Genomic DNA, 21,262 nt, shown 5'->3' on the forward strand with positions numbered 1-21,262 from the left:
CAGTTTGAATAACCTAGTTATTCGGGAAGTCAAAACATGCAAACTGAAACACAAGAATAATACTAATCCTATATGGCCCCAACACTTTGAGTGTAAATAAAATACCATTTTATCTAAGCACCATATTGGTTACTCATTATTCATTTTATAATGTTTCAATTTATCAACTTAATACCTGAAGTAAAACAATAGTCATGCCATGCTCCAAGCATGCACACTATGTTTACCTATGGTCCTTTCTTTTGTGAAATAGATCAATTGAGCACGACTCCAATGATGCTCATTTCACAATCATAATCCCTTTTGTAAATGTGAGAATACCAAACTCTTGACATTTACTATAATCTGTTAGATTCTAAACATATATGCAATGATTCTCTTGTAATGACTATATACAAAAGTCACAAAGACTTGACAACAGACATTACAAAGTATTCCAATGGAGATCAATTCCATGGAAACGAAATCTCATATTCAAAGTACATTCTTTTGAACATCCTTCATTGCATTAAGTTTTCGAATCTTACATAGATTCAAAGATTAACTTCCACCTATGAAAACAATTCCATATTACCATTTTGACTATCAATTCTGAACAAGAATTGCCTCTTTTCAGAATATGTAAATATGGTCCTTTCCAAAGTTTACACTATACTTCTAATTGTCCATGAGCAACCAATCTTTGGTAAACCTCATATTATCCTTAGAAATTGCTTAATCATTTTATTCATATCCAGTTCTATTCCTTATTCCTCTTAATGCCCTAAGCATTTGGAAAATTTAGAATGGATGAATATTATAGCACATGTGATCGATCGTATACCTAAAGCATATGGGACACGATTCAAGATGTCTCACATAAAGACGTTGTACTAGACCAGTCTTTTGCTAAAATATTTTTATTTTCCATGTTCTCACAATTCGAACTATGAAGGGGGATGTCGTAATCATAATAGAATTTTGAGAACGCAACATATATAGAATATCCTTATGTTGAACCAATCTAACATAACATTCACACACACATATATATATATATATATATATATATATATATATATATATATATATATATATATATATATATTGTCTAAATTTGATTAAAATTTCTATCTAAGCTTGTAGAATTGGAATGAACTATAAAATCACCTCCTTTAATTATAGCAAAACAACTTTTCAAAGTGAATTGAAACTTTTGTTTTCTATAATTAACATTGCTAACTCGCAACATGTAACATAATAATCATGCTCCTACTAACATGATAATTATAATTTAACTAGCATAGCACTTTATGCTCCTAATAGCTTTGACATGTACCCAAAAATTAGTTGGACTTGTAGAAATCAATACTTTATTGACTTTCTTAAAAAAGTTCAGTTTTCTGTTATGAGATGCTTTGATCAGACTTTATCAAAATCATACACCTTTCCTTAGATAGCTCACATGTGTGTATAAACAATTATGAAGAGAGGGGTCATAATCATAATGTTTAGACCTTTTTCCATTATCACAAGTCCATGTAAGTGTGCCGGTTAACTACACGCGCTCCACTAAATGACTTTGAGAATGCAAATATCACAATTGCTATATACCTAAAATCTACTTAGTGAAAGAGTTTCCTCTCCATCATTTTCATGAATCGGACAGAAATCATATGACACTTATATTTTATGGTGTATGTGATGCTATCCATGTGAATTTGTCATAACCATAATCACAAGACAAGGTTAGTGACAAATCCATACTCATATGGACTGAACTTGCCCAATCTCATTTTCCTGCCACCCGGCAGCACAAGTTCCTACCATTGTTTCCAGGTTATTATGCAAACAATTGACAACTTATAAAACTCACAATCATAGTCAACTTAAACTGGAATGGGCACATAAACAAAAATATGTCACGAAAGTGGGTTACAAACCTCAATTTGTGTGCTAGCGATTAAACAATAGGTTTTTATTCTTGATTAGTTCTTGAAACTTTTCCAGGATCTTTAAGACTCCCACTATCCTCTTGACGTATGACATTCTCTTGTTAAGAACCATTCCTTGACAAAACAAATATTCAAGAGTTAGTGTGGATTCTTATCAAGATAAACACTTCTCACGGTTGGTCTTAATTGGTCTATGTTTTGTCCAAAACATCACAACTTACCAATTTCAAATGTACAAGAGTAAGAAACATGTTACTCTACATTTGATATGCGTTATAAATCTTTTTTTTTAAATTATGTCAGTCAAGTTACAATCCTAACCTATGACTCTAAGCCTTGATTTTTGAACCAAGAATGACTTATCTTTTGATTTAACCATTTCAACAATTCATGATTCCTCTCCCTAGCCAAAAAATGCACTAAGGTGTCTTTAGTGGATCAGTTGTTACAAGGTTTTTATAATCGCTAAGAAAATCATAAAAAAAAAGATACTCAAGTACTAGCCTATCTCTTCTTATTCATTCTGCCAATCATTGAAACATTTCCAATGTTTCAAAATTACACTTAAACTTGTAAGCATAACCATATTTACTAAACTTTTGTAAATCATAATGAATAACCTTATTAGCCTTTTTGGTGGACCTGCCTAGCGCACAAGCTAATGTACCCGATCCTTTAGTCCTTCACTTGAGTCAGATGTACATATGAACAAGGAATTAGTCTTAATTTACAAAAGATGAAAATTATCATTCATCATACAATACAAGTTGCATGATTCCAAGTTTCTATCCAACTGAAACCTAGGTGATGTGAATCTTTCCTTATTTGGTAAATTATGACACTACCACAAATGAAAGAATCAAATCCATTTTCCAATATTGCTATTACTGAAATCATATAAACGACATTTTTTCACAAAAGCCATTATAAGGATACTTAAAATATATAAAATCAAAACTTTTCTTTTATTTTAAAACTTCCAGAAAAACATGTTGTTATCTATTCCTAAGCAATCTATCATAACTCTTTAAGCAGCAGCTCAAAATTTTGATCACCGAACCATGCGATTGAAATCCATGTTTTCACGATCAGAAACAACATACTCTTCTTTTAAGCTTCCTTTGATTCTCCAAAACATCAAAATGCAATTAAATCACATCATGTATTAGGAATCTCCAAATAAGAACTTAATAGAGTTAGATAGTGGACTTTACCTGAAGTAGAGTAAACCCTTTTTGACTTTACCATCCTTATGATCTTTTAGGTAAACTGGGCAGCTTCTGTGACAACCTGAAATTTCCATTCTGTACAACATAACAAGTCAATAGAATGTCAAAGTCATTCCTGCTATCATTCAGCACAATTTAGAGTTCGTTTGAGAGTTTTGAGCCTTGTACACTTAAGGAAGAAGTGTCGGGGTTTATCTGCTGAATTTATAGCACAAAGACCGCGCCTTAAGCACATTAACCATGAGTTCACGGCCACCACATGGGATTTTATGGCCGTAAAATCCATGTGGGCCGTAAACTCACCTTACATGGTGTACATGAAGGCGATTTGTCCATTTCTTTCATTTCCTTGGCCCAAATCCTCTCAAGTACCATCCCGATCTTCATCCCCGATCTTCAAAACCCGTAAGTTTCTTGCCCTAACTAGTTGATATATTAGATGATCTAGTAATCTTACATGATTTCATCCGTGAAATCATTCCATTTTGTAGATTTTCAAGATCCACCAAGAACACACACTAGTGTTCTTGGACAGAAACCACCATTCAAGCTCTTAGATTGTAAGTACCCTTGATCCAACTCATTGTATACTAGTTATATCATGTTTAGATCTTAGAAAACATAAGAAATCAAGGGATTCAAGGAGTTTACAGCCAACACATGTTCTTGGGCCGTAAACCCCTTTTAAGGGTGCAAATGATACACTAACATTTTAGTGAGCCTTGGATTTTAGCATAGAACCTTACCCCTTTGAGTTAAGGACTTCATTTCAAGAAATGGTACTCCTTACCATGAGTTTACGGCCGTAAACTCATGGGGGAGTGGTCCCAGAGCTGTGAACACCAATCAAGGCCATTTTAGGACCTTAAACCCACCCAAACAATTGTTTAAAGCTTTGGAGCACTTAACCAATTAAGCCCTTAGGGTTTTAAGCCCCTTTTGGTGATCAATTGAGAGTTTACGGCCAGGAGTATACTCCCCTGGGCCGTAAACTCCAACAAGCATGGTCATTGAACCATAAGCTCCCGTTTGAGGCATTGCACTCCTTTGTTGCAAACCAATAGCCTCCTAACACTTGACCAAAGTGTTTTCCTCGCAATAGGATGTTTATAAATATTTAATTAGTGTTAAAACCACTAATTGTTTATATACGTATGTCTTCATATGTAATTAGGATCATTGTGTGTGTCTAAGTCTTCACTTGACACCGAGCACTTGTCTGACACTTCCTTCCGATCCGCTCACTACAGGTGGGTTCATACCCCTAAATCAATCTTTTAAATGTTTTTAAATGCTTTAATGGGGGGGATACAGGTTGAATCATGCTAGTTATTATATCAAATATGTGAATAATAACCAGCATACTAAAAGATTTACAACACTATAAGTTGTTTTACCAAACAGATTTCCGTAAATGGCTTTCCAATATGTTTTACAAACTAACATCAAGTCATCTTTCTAAGTTGTTAAACTTTACAAAGGTTTTTACAAAACTGTGTTATACTTTGTTACCAAAGGATATACTTTTGAAATGTTTATTAAAATGACATCAAGTCATTGTTAGTTATTGTTCAAAACTCTTAAATGTCTTACAAAATCATTTTTCATCCTCTTGATCAAAACTATTTCTATACACTTATGTTCTTATATATATGTATTGATATGATAGATTTCATCCTTCATTCAGTTCCCACACTCTTGTGTAGCAAGGGTGTATAATCCTTCTTGGACATCAATTACCTTTCAGGTAAACTATTATAGGGATAGTTAGGAGGTACAAAACATTATTCCTATTACAAGGAATTACACCAGAGTCAGTTGATTCATAAGTCTATACAATATATTACATGTTACATGAATACGTCTACATAGAGTTGCTTACATGAATACATTTACATAAATACATTTACTTGTATACACTTACATGGATACTTGTACCTAGATTCTATATGATGAGTTACTAGTACATATTATACGTGTAAATTAGTTCTGCCTATCCTAGTTCAATAGGATAACTAGACGGGACTAACCATTCCGGAACCCACCTCATACCAACAGAGGTAATGAATATCTACGGATGCCTACAGTTAATACTTATATTAGGACTACCTTTAAGGGGCTAACCATTCCTTAAACCTGCTGCCAGCTACAGAGGAATATGAACAATCTATGGATGTTCAAGGTTAATACCTTTTATTTTGTGATACATTAACATAAACAAAGTAGAATTTATTTTGTTAATAGTAGTTATAGAGGGGAAAACCATCTTTGTTATAGCAAAACATTCGAGTCTTGGTAGAAGACTACTTTCAAAACATTCGATTCTTAGTAGAAGACTACTTTCAAAACATACAAGTCATGGTAGAAGACTACTTTCAAAACATATTAGTCTTGGTAGAAGACTACTTTCAAAACATTCAAGTCTTGGTAGAAGACTACTTTCAAAAACATACAAGTCTTGGTAGAAGACTACTTTCAAAACATTCGTGTCTTAGTAGAAGGCTACTCTTTAAGCTAACAGAAACCATAGGGATTTGCTAGGGTATTCAAACGCTTTCAACTGTTTTCAAACAATTCATACTTATACAATCTTTTTCCAAAGGTTTACAAGTCATTACTTTACAGTTTTACAAATCAAACACATTAATACTTATGAATTCACCAGCTTTTTGGCTGATACTCGCTTTCAAAATAACTTGTATTCTCATGTCACAAATAGACAGGTACGATGACCAGGTTTTGTGAAGACGGAGTAGTCCAGACGCATCTTATATTTTGATAGATCATTATGTTGTCTTATACTATGAAAGAACACACTTGTAAATAAAATTATACTATTAATGCAATGGATGTTGTTGTTGCTTGTTTACTACTTTGCATTGTTATGATACATTACATGACGTCCTCCGCCCCAGAACGTTTCCGCCATTCTCGGTTTTGGGGTGTGACAGATTGGTATAAGAGCATTCTTTATAGTGAATATAGTATATCAACCCATAAAAGATATACTAACTATAAATACATTGAGATTAAAATACTCTGACAAGAGTTTATACTTTAAATAATAAAATATTTAATTAAGTATACGTGGCTGCATTCATACTAAAATCAGTGTCTCTAGGACAGTACAAAAGAATTACGATTGTTGGGCAACACAAGTGGACTTAAAGTCATATAGTCAAAACTGGGAAGATATAGGCTGATCAATTATATTATCCGAGGGTTGGCTAGCATGTGCCTATGTGTAGTTGTGTGGTTGCAACAAGTCTAAAATCTTACCAATAATACCACAATGAGAACAATAGAACATAAACCTAAAATACTATAGGGGTATTTGCTAAGTGGATACACTAAGGCTATATGTAACTAGGATGTTATAGACTTAGAATCAGTGAAAATTTTGCTTTACCCCTATTCTTTGTGAATTTGGAGTTAAGGTCACTTATTCGAAGGCCTATCCTGTTGTGATTACATATAACTAATAACATGGCTGGACTCCATCCCCACGACAACCCGTACCTTCCGAACAAATTCATTGTTGGATGGTTTGGAGAAGAACCAGAGAATGATCATCCGATTCCTTTGAATGATCACCATGATGAAGACCTCGCATATGATGGTAACTCCGAACCCGAGGTTGAGAACCTACCACAGGAAGCTCCCTTTACAAATCCTAACCCTCGTCCGGCTTTTCAAGGCTCGGCGTCTCCTTGGGTAAAACGCTTGGAAACATGGAGCCAAGGACAGGATCAGCCCATGCCATTTAATGGAGACCGAAGCTTTTATTACCTGAGCATTGGGGGCTCAACAGACAGAATCTTGCCAATCCTGGTCCACAGAGTGGCCCGAAATGAGATTCAAGGCAGGACAACCCTACATCAAATCACAGAAGTTGTCGCATATGCGAGAATGTGTACCCTTCGCACCATTCGTCCGGAAAATGCTTGTGAGAGATCTGAAAGAGACCATGAAACCCTGCTTCAAGAACTGGATGAATCACGAGCCAAAGTCATAGAACTCCGAGTACGCCAGAGGGTGTACGAACGACGCCTGCTTTATATGGAACGTCAACTGGCTGAGCTGAGAGTTCACCAAAGGGATGATCGTCACCAGTAGGAGATACTTTACTTTCCTTCTTGTTTTAAAAGAACCGTGTTCCTGTCTATGTCCTATGTGGCATTTTCTATGAAACTGCCTCGTACTGTAGGTACTTTTAGTTAGGCCTTTATGCAGCCAGAACTTTTGCTACTCCGGATATGATGTAAGACCTTCTTCAAGGTCAAATGTTTCCTAAACTTATTACATCTTAAACATCGATGATGTTGACAGTCGGTTAACTTCGGTGTCATGCTTTTGTTCAAATACTCTCATCATACTTTCATTGGAGTCTATTTGAAACATGCTTTAGTGAAGTCATTGGATTATAGTAATTTAACTTCGGAGACATTTCCAAGTCTCTTTCAGTGGTTGGATCATGTTATTCACCAACCAACGATACCTCGTCTTGAACAACAAACGTCATGAGACCATTATACGAGCTTACTTCCACTCTTTGCTAGAACTGCATCATAGGGATGTAGGTCAAACCTTCGTGAACATACTTCCATTCCATACTAGGACTGCATCATAGGGATGTAGGTCAAACCTTAGAGAACATACTTCTATTCTTTACATGAGCGATTGAACTACGTCTAGGTTCAACCATACTTGCTCACAAATTCATTTTCTTTTCGTGAAACAGAATCATGTCGCCAAAGAAAAACGATCAACCCATCAACCAAATGCCAACTCTTCAGATTGATGCAGCTACCTTCCAAGCTGCAGTCTCAGCTGCCGTGTCAGCTATTCTTACCCACCTTAACGCTAACAACGCGAATGTTAGCGGGATTGTTAACAACAATTCCAATCCAGGTAACAATCAAGTACCTCAACGAGCAACAAACTACCACGACACCCCGAGTCCCAAGACCAAGAGTAACAAACATAAGTGTTGGGCTAATTTAAGGACGAATCGCTTCGAAGGGCGAACAAGAAACAACCACCGGTAACGACCTTCACAGCCACGACATTTGTACCTCCTACTACCATCCCTTTGGGTATCCCAATTGTCCCTAACCCAGCCAGACAATATGCTGGAAATCTCCCAAAGTGCATCAAATGCAACTATCACCACCTCGGACCTTGTCGGGGGTTGCAATGCTCAAACTGCAACAGAAAGGGACACACCCTACGTTACTTCAAGAGCGCAGCAAGGCCGAACAACCAAGTGCCCAACACCGGTGCGAACCAGGCTTGATACGGTTGTGGCAAGGTAGGTTGCTACAAAAGAAACCGCCCAGAGGCAACGAATGCTGGCACAGACGGAAGGATGCTACCGATCACCGTCGCAGGGAAGACTACTTTGGACCTACGATTAAAGTAATTAATGTGTTTCGTTGTAACAGACTTATAAACTATTTAAAACTAGTGCAATTGGAGTGTTATCTTTTGTGAAGCCCCATCAGTTAAGGGATCCTCGAGCTGTGTGTACTTGTCTTTTGTAGTATACCTTGTTCGCAGCAATAGTCTCATGGTAAATCTAAAGTGCAGTAAGTCTGTTAAAGGTTGCACTTCTGTGTTTTGTCTATAACGCCTTATGTTCAAATCTAATGTCTTTAGTTTCCGTATGATTCCGACTTTATCATACGACTTGAGTCAATTCGATCCTCGTAATATCAGTCTCATGCGCACATCTCTTTCTCCGAAATCGTCTTTCTAGCGAAGCTGTCAGTCCGGAACACCAAAGTACTCATTCATGGAGTACCTCATGTTTCTAATCCATTCCGAAGTTAATCTCAGCACACCTTCCCGAGGTACCACTCATACAGTACATCAAGTTCAATCCAAAGATTCATATGGTTGATCTATCACTGAAGAATGTATACTTAGGGGTGGTATATAATCAAGGTTCTACAGGTTTAGAATTGATGATTCCACTTTAACTTCTTTTCCTCGTTGGGATGTGATCTTAAACAAGAATCAGTTATTCGACTACCTTTTCAATCTTAGTTATATACGACTCGTATAGACAAGACTGCGATTGATGAACCATGTATGACTTCTAATATGAACTTCAGGACGGAGAACTGCCCAAGACTACGAGTGAACGCATCGTTATGCGAACAAACTTAGGACCCAATATGACTCCTGTAAACCGATCGCCCTACGGTCTCACACCAACGGAGATAAAAGAACTGTTCGAACAGCTTAACGACTACTCAAGAATCGAATGATAAGACCAAGCTCCTCACCCTTGAGAGCTCCAGTCTTATTCTTTAAGAAGACAGACTTCAACGGTTGCGATCATTCCAGCACTAATGCACCGGATCCCATCAGAACTTCGCAGTTAAGCGTGCTTGGGTGAAGGTAATACTAGGATGGGTGATACCCTGGGAAGTCTTCGTGGTGCATACCTCGACTGGACTTCCATTAGAAATCATTACTTCTACCACACATAAATGAATTGGTTGACCCACCACAAGGAACTACTTACTTTTCAGAAATAGGTTTGAGGTCCAAACATCATCAGTTACGAGTTTTAAAGGAGGATGTCCCGAAGACAACCTTCCACACTCAATGCGGACACTACGAGTCCGTAGTGATACCTCTCGGATAGGACCAATACACCCGTAATATTCATGAACTTAATGAATAGGGTATGCCATTCCCACTTGGATCAGTTCGTCATTGTCTTTTTGAAATGACTTACTTATCTACTCTCGTAGTAAGAAGGAAATCATAAAGAGCATCTACAACAAACCCTAGAAACATTACGATCAGAAAAGCTTTACGTGGAATTCTCTAAAATGCGATTTTTTAGATTTGAAAAGTCGAATTCCTAAGACACATTACCAGTAATGTGGGAATTCTTGAGGACTATGCCAAAAAATTAAAACCGCTGAGAATTTGTCAATACCGAGGATGCCGACAGGAATTCACCAAATTCTAGGTCTCATTGACCTACTGTCGAGAGGTCATTCAAAACTCCTCGCGGATTACGAAACCTCTTATGACTTTAACTAGAAGGGAGTGGCTCCTGACTGGGAAGACAAGCAAGAGGAAGAAAACCTTGGAATTTCAAGTTAGAGGCCAAATCCTTTTGGAAATATCACTCTAGGAAGGCTTGATACGCTTCGGAAAGCGTGGTAAGCCAAACCCATAATAGTTAGGACCTCCGAGATTCTTTCCGGAATCGGTCCAATAACTCACAAACCCAACCTACACCACGAACTCAGTGACGTACATTTTACCCTTCACGTCTCGAACTTGAAACTGTACCATTCCGTTAGGACTCTCGTAAGTCCACTCGACGAGATCAAGATCAACGAGATCCTCGCCTTAGTGGAATAACCGTAGTGACCCTCGCCCGAGTGGTCAAACGGACGAGGCAAACGTCGTCGCCCATTATTGAAGGTGCGTTGGGATACCAACTTAGGACCCGAATTCACTTATGAGCGCAAGGACCAATCGATTTGGAAAATTCCCCATCACCTTGCTCGATTATCAATGCCTACTCCCTTACCTAAATTCTAATTTCGAGATGAAATTCCCTCTAACAGGGGGGTGATGTGACAACCCGAAATTTCCATTCTGTACAACATACCAAGTCAATAGAAAGTCAAACTCATTCCTGCTATCATTCAACACAATTTAGAGTCTGTTTGAGAGTTCTGAGCCTCGTACACTTAAGGAAGAAGTGTCGGGGTTTATTTGCTGAATTTATAGCACAAAGAACGAGCCTTAAGCACATTAAACATGAGTTCACGGACACCACATGAGATTTTATGGCCGTAAACTCCATGTGGGCCGTAAACTCACCTTATATGGTGAAGATGAAGGCCATTTGTCCATTTCTTTCATTTCCTTGGCCGAAATCCTCTCAGGTACCATCCCGATCTTAGTCCCCGATCTTCAAAACTCGTAAGTTTCTTGCCCTAACTAGTTGATATCTTAGATGATCTAGTAATCTTACATGATTTCATCCGTGAAATCATTCCATTTTGTAGATTTTCAAGATCCACCAAGAACACCAAGAACACACACTAGTGTTCTTGGCCAGAAACGACCATTCAAGCTCTTAGATTGTGAGTACCCTTGATCCAACTCATTGTACACTAGGTATATCATGTTTAGAGCTTAGAAAACATAATAAATCAAGGGATTCAAGGAGTTTACGGCCAAGACATGTTCTTGGGCTGTAAACCCCTTTTAAGGGTGCAAATGACACCCAAACATTTTAGTGAGCCTCAGATTTTAGCATAGAACCTTACCCCTTTGAGTTAAGGACTTCATTTCACGAAATGGTACTCCTTAGCATGATTTTACGGCCGTAAACTCATGGGGGAGTGGTCCCAGGGCCGTGAACACCAAGCAAGGCCATTTTAGGACCTTAAACCCACCCAAACAATTATTTAAAGCTTTGGAGCACTTAACCAATTAATCCCTTAGAGTTTTAAGCCCCTTTTGGTGATCAATTGAGAGTTTCTGGCCAGGAGTAAACTCCCCTGGGCTGTAAAATCCAACAAAGATGGTCATTAAACCATAAACTCATGTTTGAGGCATTGCACTCCTTTGTTGCAACCTAATAGCCTCCTAGCACTTGACCAAAGTGTTTTCCTTACAATAGGATGTTTGTAAATGTTTAATTAGTGTTAAAACCACTAATTGTTTATATACATATGTCTTCATATGTAATTAGGATCATTGTGTGTGTCTAAGTCTTCACTTGACACCGAGCACTTGTCCGACACTTCCTTCCGATCCGCTCACTGCAGGTGAGTTCATACCTTTAAATCAATCTTTTAAATGTTTTTAAATGCTTTAATGGGGGGGGGGAATACAGGTTGAATCATGCTAGTTATTATATCAAATATGTGATTAATAACCAGCATACTAAAGGATTTACTACACTTTAAGCTGCTTTACCAAACAGATTTTCGTAAACGGCTTTCCAATACTTTTACAAACAAACATCAAGTCATCTTTCTTAGTTGTTAAACTTTACAAAGGTTTTTACAAAACTCTGTTATACTTTGTTACCAAACGATATATTTTTGAAATGTTTATTAAAATGACATCAAGTCATTGTTAGTTATTGTTCAAAACTCTTAAATGTCTTACAAAACCATTTTTCATCCTCTTGATCAAACTATTTCTATACACTTTTGTTCTTATATATATGTATTGATATGATAGATTTCATCCTTCATTCAGTTCCCACACTCTTGTGTAGCAAGGGTGTATAAACCTTCTTGGACATCAATTACCTTTCAGGTAAACTATTATAGGGACAGTTAGGAGGTACAAAACATTATTCCTATTACAAGGAATTACACCAGAGTCAGTTCATTCATAAGTCTATACTATACATTACATGTTACATGAATATGTCTACATAGATACGCTTACATGAATACATTTACTTGTATTCACATACACGGATACTTGTACCTAGATTCTATATGATGAGTTACTAGTACATATTATACATTCAAATTAGTTCTGCCTATCATAGTTCAATAGGATAACTAGACGGGACTAACCATTCCGGAACCCACCTGATAGCAACAGAGGTAATGAACATCTATGGATGCCTATGGTTAATACTTATATTAGGAGTACCTTTACGGGACTAACCATTCCTTAAACCTGCTGCCAGCTACAAGGAAAATGAACAATCTACGGATGTTCAAGGTTAATACCTTTTCGCCAGTCGCAATGTCGAGTTGATCCTAATACAAAAGGATAACACTTACATGGCTATATTGTTTCCTATTACTTTTATTTTGTGATACATTAACATAAACGAAGAGGTAGACTTTATTTTGTTAATAGTAGTTATAGAGGGTAAAACCCTCTTTGTTATAGCAAAACATTCGAGTCTTGGTAGAAGACTACTTTTAAAACATTCGAGTCTTGGTAGAAGACTACTTTCAAAACATACAAGTCTTGGCAGAACACTACTTTCAAAACATACAAGCCTTGGTAGAAGACTACTTTCAGATCATTCAAGTCTTGGTAGAAGACTACTTTCAAAATATACAATTCTTGGTAGAAGACTACTTTCAAAACAATCTGGTCTTAGTAGAAGGCTACTCTTTATACTAATATAAACCATAGGGATTTGCTAGGGTATTCAAATGCTTTCAAGTGCTTTCAAACAGTTCATACTTATACAATCTTTTTCCAAAGGTTTACAAGTCATTACTTTACAGTTTTACAAATCAAAGACACATTAATACTTACGAATTCACCAGCTTTTTGGCTGATACTCGCTTTCAAAATAACTTGTATTCTCAGGTCACAAATAGACAGGTACGACGACCAGGTTTTGTGAAGACGGAGCAGTCCAGACTCGTCTTATATTTTGATAGGTCATTATGTTGTCTTATACTATGAAATAACACACTTGTAAATAAAATTATACTATTAATGCAATGGATGTTTTTGTTGCTTGTTTACTACTTTGCATTGTTATGTTACATTAAATGACGTCCTCCGCCCCAGAACGTTTCCGGCATTCTCGGTTTTGGGGTGTGACAGCTTCACAACCAATTTCCGTTCTCTTGGAAATAGAAACGTATGGACTCTTTGGAAATGGTACACGAGACTATCTCATAATTAGCCTTTCTCTTTACCATTCACTTAAATGACTTGACCATGACCGATCCCTTTCCATTTGGAAGTGAAAGCTTGTATGGACTTTTAATGTTACCATTACCAATGTCAATGGAGTCATAGGAAGTAGATCTTCCAATCAAATTTGTTTACCATTGCTCAAAATCATTGTTGATTTAGTAGCATCGAGCAAATATGTAAGATCATTAAGGGTCATGTCATGGTCTGTCACATAGCAGTCCTTAAAGAACTCACTATATGACTTGGGAAGTGCTTCAAGAACCCATTCAATAGTCAACTTCCTTCAGACCTTGACACCCAACTCTCCCGTCTTGCCAATATGTGACTTAATCTCCAATATGTAAGCACATATAGACTTTGCTTGCCAAATAGGGATTGAGTGACCTTGAACTTGTGGATTAGGGAAAATTATTGGAAGAGGTGGAGGAATTGAGGCTTTATCCAAAAGGATGAGGAAGACCATAGTTGTCTGAACTTAGACATCTATGAAGGAGAAATTCAAGTTTTAGTTGATTTAAGTCCTTAACATAAAACCCAATATGAAATATTAAGGCTAGGACCCAACAAAGTATTTTATAACTTGGAATAGGGATGCCGTAATCCAAGCTACAAAATATTTGAAGCTAGGTAAATGACAATTTACCAATTTCCACCATGAAAAACAAAATAAATTACTAAGTTTTAATTGGATTTGAAACTCCTATATCTTTTGAGATTTATTGAACTTTCAATAGCATGTTTAAATCTCGATTTTGCCATCTCAAGTTTGTGACTGGGATGTCGAGGATCACAAAGAAGGTGTGAATAACCATGCAAATTGACTTGGTACCCTTAACTTTATCACCCAATCGATGTGTCGGTTAACCACATGCGCTCCACCGATCTATGATAATACTTAAGTCACCCTTTACCACACATGTTAGTGTGTCGGTTAACCACACATGCTACACTAATGACTTAACAAGGGTGCAAAGTGTAATTTCATGGGTTAGCACCAAATTCACATTTTTCTAAGTACCAAAGATTGGGAATTTATAAGTGTTTAGTTACATAGGGTTTATCATTATAATTTTAATGAAAGGAGAATTAGAGTCCTATCCTACCTACTCGGCTAACGACCCTCTACCATTCAAGGAAGCGGTGGGTGAGAGTGCACATCCATTAAACTTCCATTTTATAAGCACTAACCTTATACCCCCCCTTAGAGATTGGCTTCGTGAATGAGGCCTACTAACGGTTAGATTGACTTTACTCTTATACACACACACACACACACATATATATATATATATATATATATATATATATATATATATATATATACTTATATAATAATTAACTTTTAATATTATAATAGTATAAAGGTTGAATTTTTAACTTTTAAAATTCTAAGGTTTAACTTGGAATTAAAGTATACATGGGGATGTAACTTGGTGAATTCCAAAACTTGAGGTCAAGTTTTTGAAACTTCTCAAAGCTCTTCAATTTGATAACATATGAGTTTAATATAGGTTTTTAAAACATATAATGAAGAGACTCTTGAACATCCATAACTTGAGGACAAGTTACGGAGTTCATAAAACTATTTATGAAGAAAAGACTCTACAAGTTTCTTAACCTAAGGTTTTTAATAACTTTTTTTAATAAGACTTTTCAAATAACTTGAGGCCAAGTTACAAAAACACATATTATGAATAACTTTTAGATTAATTTGGATTCAAAACAACTATCACAAACATGTATAGCAATATTCATAATCTTGATTAAACTCATATGAACAAGATAATTCAAATCAAAAAAAATTCATGTAATTAGCCTAATCATTAAACTAATACAAAAAATGAAACTTTTGAAAATTATCTTTTGAATTGGATTAGAATGATCATTACCACATCAAAAACTATTTTATAGGTTTAAAAACAACTTGTGGTAATGTTCCTAGTCCAATTCCAACCTTAAAACTCGAAGATATGGTGTCTGGGGGTTCAACTTATCGAGTGCAAGAACCAAATCAATGAGCTGGATGAATTTAGGCATGGACTCAGGAATCCATCAGTGGACTCGGCGAGTTCACTGTCCAGAACAGCCTAAAATCGATTTTTTCAGCAATTTGCATCAAGTAAAATTCAAAACAAGTCTTGGCTCTGATACCACTGTAGGGTTTTGAGCATTCTAACACTCCTAAGGTGTTCATGCAACCCTAAATAAGTTGGATCTACGTTTTCACTAATTATACATGCAATGGTGTTTCAAAGGTATTAAACCTATGACTAGCAAACAATTGTAATATACCACACAAGAATCTAGTTAGGATAACATACCTTATGGTGGAGATTGAAGTCTTGATGTATCAAGCCTTAAGAGCTTAGTCCCAATAGTGCGGAAGCCTCAAGTGGAATCACAACACATCACGGACAAATGAGGAAATTGAGAGAGAATCTCCATGCACCCAAAACTACAATGAATTGCAAGAATACACTAGTCAGGATTTTGGGCAATGAATTATGTATTTATATGTGTGATTTCTAGGGTCATGGATATAACCCAAATCCATACCCATGGGTCTTGTGTCCCAACTCTGTATGTACCAATACATAAACTTGGTACGACATGGATCATAAGCCCAACACACATGAATATATAACTAATTAACATAATTAGTCCCCATAGATTTACTTAGAGTCCTTTTGATCACTAAATCAATTCTAAATTAATTCTTGATCAATACTAAATAAAACTTTATTATTTCATATTAATATATTAGTACTGATAATATATTAATAAATTATATATAATCTTCTCTCAGGTGTCCATCTTAACAAACTGTCCTGATGATATGCAACCCAAATGGACCATGCAAATCTCGGGTCAAGTACATACAAATAATAGTTATGGGCTTAGACATCTAATCCAACACTTCATCCTCCCAGGGTATCACATAAACTCCTCCCACATTCACTACAACTCGCATGACACCCAAGACTTGGATATTTAAGTCACTATCCTGAAAGCGTGTGAGATTCCTAATAAAATTAGGAGTTAAGATGCCATAGGACCGGGCAAGTCGGGTGACTAGATGGCCACCCGTGATGGGACTACCGGGTCTAGAGTTAGTCACCTTTCTACCTATAAATAGAAAAATCATATACAAAAAATCACAAAAAATGTTGGGGGTGATTATGCTCCTCGAATAAAACAGGTTTTGAATAGGAACTTTATTTCCATGATTTTTATGATTTATCATGAAGGTAATGAGGCGATGCGAAAAGCAATACACGGGATTCCGAATTTGACCTTCACATGCCTCACTAGAATTGTACTCATGATTTGATACCGTCCTCCAAAACTGGACATCAAAAATCCTGGAGGTGACATCTCTAACACATCCCTGCAAGAATAGAACAAAAAATGATGAGAGGGTCTCCTCCTCGGTATAGAGTCCCTTGCACCATGCGAATTCCCGAAGACCGCATTCGCGGTATATGCCTCCCAATCAAAAAACAAGTTCCCAGTTGCAAGTCGAATCAAAGCTTTTATCATCAAAACTCACTGTGGCAAAGAACTCCACCAATAATTCCCGGTAGACGGGTTCTTGAAGAGAAAATGTATTCCTCCACCCGTTGCAAGTAAATGAAAAACCATTCCCCATAAACACTTTCGTCCAATATCTCTCAAACTTTGTAAGCATCCCAAGCCCACGTAACCACACCCAATACACAGAGGGAGCAACTGCAAACTCACGGTAATATAACAATCCTAAATGATTTTTGTAATTATTCAACATTACACGGGAAATATTTTGCAGAAACTAGTACAGCGGGTGAATACTCACCACATCAATAGGGTCTTGTGGTTGACGAACCGCCCTTTTAGGGCCCATTTTTCTTGAAATAACCCGCAAAAATGAAACAAGCCCAAAACAACCAAGATATCAATTTATAAGGCAAAACAGGAAATCGGCCGCCCAGTTTCCACGTCGTGGGTTTCGTCTCCACATCGTGGACCTGGTCCGAGACGTGTTTCTAGAATGAACCATCTATGGTTAAAATCAACCACATATCTCAATTTGGGTTCATTTATTCCATTATTCTATGGCCTTACATCACACATGTATTTGAAAATAACCATCTAATGGACTTAATTTTGGGTATTTCCTCTCTAAAGAAACCCTAACTACCAAATACATAAAATGTGAAGTAACACTTATCAAATGACGTTTTAAGACAAAGGGTGCAAGAAATTTGGAAGAAAATGGTAGAAAGTGGTAGAAAATTGAGTGTGGGGTTGAGGTTCTTCTTCCGTGTGCATAGTAAACAAATAAGGAATGGTCAAACTTTTAAATATAAACTGGTCCTCCCATCCGTGTTTTTTAAAGACGATGTTGTGGACCTGGATACCACATCGTGGGCTTGTACACTAAGCCTAAACTGATCGGGCTACTCTTTCTTTCATGAAGTGTGCTTTTAACCCATGACACGAAATTGAGACTTTAATCTTTAAAGGTCCATTTTTAATATAAAAACCTTAATTTATTTACCATAATTTTTTTTTAGAACCCACACATGATTTTCACAAATTCCTTTAATAATAAAACAATTAGATGACTAATTATCCTACAACTCAACTAAAATGCAAAAAATTAAAATAGGTTAAAAAACGAAAAAAGAAATTAAAACCAGGCTCGGTTTGCCTCCCGAGAAGCACTTCTTTTAGTTAGAGTCTTGAGCCGGACTCCGTGCCACCCTACGTTGACTTAGTCGGAGTATACTTCACCATTTGCACCTTTTGCTCCTTCCATTTCCTTTTATACGAGTAGACTCGTCTAAGATACACCTTTTTGGAATTTTCTTGTTTACCCTTTCCATCTCATTCTTTGATCTTTCTTTTAACTCCCTTATTTTCCACATGTTTAACTTCTTCGTTTTTAAGCTCCATGGACACGATCCTCATTTCGACAATTGAAATCTTTAATTTAGAAGTAACATCTTGTTCATCACGGGAAACCAATTCTTCTTTATCTTCACTCACCCAAGATGTTGGAGTTTTATAATCAGTAACTTTAAAGACCTTAGGAACAGGTTCTCTCGGTGTGGTGCGGTTCACTTGTCGAATCTCTTCTTCCATAAGTTTTTCTAATTTTTCAAGTTCATTCTCTTCATCGACATCGAAAACTTCATTTTGAACATTACTTCCTTGGAAACCATCTTCTACTCCAAAAGTAGCTTCATCATCTCCCACTCTCAAGGTAATCTTGGAATCGCGAATATCAACCAAGGCTCTAATGGTATTAAGTAAAGGGCAACCAAAGATAATTGGAACATTATTGTCTTCTTTTATGTCCATTATGACAAAATCAATTAGAAAAATGAATTTTCAAATTTTAACTAAAATATCTTCTACAATTCCTCTCGGATATGTCACTGAACGATTGGCCATGTAAATTATCATTCTTGTAGCCTTCAACTTTGTAATATTGAGCTTTTGATAAAATGAGAATGACATTAGATTTACGCTAGCCCCAGAATCAGCTATAGCGTAAGTCTTCATATTATTCCCAAATTTACATGGAAGAGTGAGGCATCCAGGATCTCCCATCTTCTTTGGTAACTCTCCCATAATTACTTTAGAACTCTGTTTACTTAGAATTACTTTGGAATCCTTCTCTAGCTGTTGGCGAGTATTGATTAAATCTTGCAAAAAGTTGGCATACTCGGGAACTTTAGATAACGAATCAATGAAAGGGGTATTTATTGGAATACCCTTCACTTGTTGCGTAAACTTCATATGCTCCTGTTCTAGTGGATGGGTATTGGCTCGGGTATGAAACAGTAAAGGAGGACAATAAGTAGGAACATTATCTAAATTTTCCCTATTAGACCTATCCCACATCGTGGAAATTGAATCCCCACGTCGTGGTATCAGTTTTTTCAGCAAGTTTACGCTCCTCGAGTTTGGACTTCTTTGGCTTTGGTTCAGACTGAGGTGGATCGACTTCTAGTGCTTCAAAGAACTCAGAAATGGTATCCTCTTCGGTTTCTATTACCATGGCATGTGATTAGGGCCTTTTCCCCATGATTTTTGGAGATAATTTATCTTGTACTAGAGTAGTTAGTTGACCTAGTTGGACTTCAATATTTTGGATTAATGCTTGGTCACTTCGTAGCAAGGCTTGTTGTTCCTTCATGATATTCTGATCTTCCCTTATCACTGCATCTTTTTCATCGTACCTTTTCTCGGAAACCTCCATAAATCTATGTAACGTAGATTCAAGATCAACTTTTTTCTCGGGAGGTGGTTGTTCTTTTTCGTAGAAGCCTCGGTCAATCTGTCTATACTTCTCTTCTTTTTGCTTCTTGTATTTGTTATATGGTAACCACTCCCTTTTTGGTTTCCTCCAATTTTCAACATACTTGTCCCCACTTGAGTAGCAAACTTGTGCCTTTTTATTTCCATGTTCATCCAAGTGGCTATCTTTTATTAAGTGTGGATCATTGCACCTTTCACAACGAACTCTAATTGTATGAATTGATTGGTCCATTTTGGTCATTCTTCTATCCATGGTATCAAGCATGGCTAGTACAGTAGCTATGTCTTCAGAATTTACTATCCTAATTCCTTTAGCTTCGTCATGTATTGGATTATGGTATTCACGAGAATGCTTTGAGAATTCTTCAATCAACTCCTTTACTTCACCCAAAATTTTCTTAGTAAGTGGTCCTTGAGAATCAAGGAGTTGCCTTGTCATGACATTCACCCCGTCATAAAAGATACACTTCTTGTTGTATGTTAAGGTCATTTTGAAGGTAGTTTCTAAGTAACCCTTTATAACGCTCCCATTCCTCATAAAGTAACTCATGCATTTGTGCCCAACTAGTAATTACACTAGGTGGAAGTGCTTTGAACTGATCTCTTGCAGCTGCTTTAAAAGTAATAGGAAACATCCTTAACAACGCAGTCTCTCTTCGAATATTCGGGACATTGAAATAATCCGCAATGTCATTGACTTCATCTAAATGCTTATAAGCATCCTCATGGTTCTGCCCATAAAATGGTACATCCTTAAGTGTAGTAAGAATGTGCCCTTTCATCTCGAATGTTGCAATGGTGGGAATTATAGGTTATACTAAACCAGTACCAACATCGTCTCTTATCCGCTTCTTGTATGCCCCCGTGGACATATCCGCAATGTTTTCCATTTTGTTTTATACGCGTAGACTCGTCTAAGATACACCTTTTTGGAATTTTCTTGTTTACCCTTTCCATCTCATTCATCGATCTTTCTTTGAACTCCCTTATTTTCCACATGTTTAACTTCTTCGTTTTTAGGCTCCATGGACACCATCCTCTTTTTGACAATTGAAATCTTTAATTTAGAAGTAGCATCCTCTTCATCACTAGAAACCAATTCTTCATTATCTTCAC

The 21,262-nt window shown here is 36.7% G+C and overlaps 1 pseudogene; it reads left to right on the plus strand.

The window, feature by feature from the left end:
• Positions 1-9,497: 9,497 nt before the first annotated feature.
• LOC111909559 (5S ribosomal RNA) lies at positions 9,498-9,616 on the plus strand (annotated as a pseudogene).
• Positions 9,617-21,262: the final 11,646 nt, after the last annotated feature.

Source organism: Lactuca sativa, chromosome 3, assembly GCF_002870075.4.
Source record: "Lactuca sativa cultivar Salinas chromosome 3, Lsat_Salinas_v11, whole genome shotgun sequence".
NCBI classification, from domain to species: domain Eukaryota; kingdom Viridiplantae; phylum Streptophyta; class Magnoliopsida; order Asterales; family Asteraceae; genus Lactuca; species Lactuca sativa.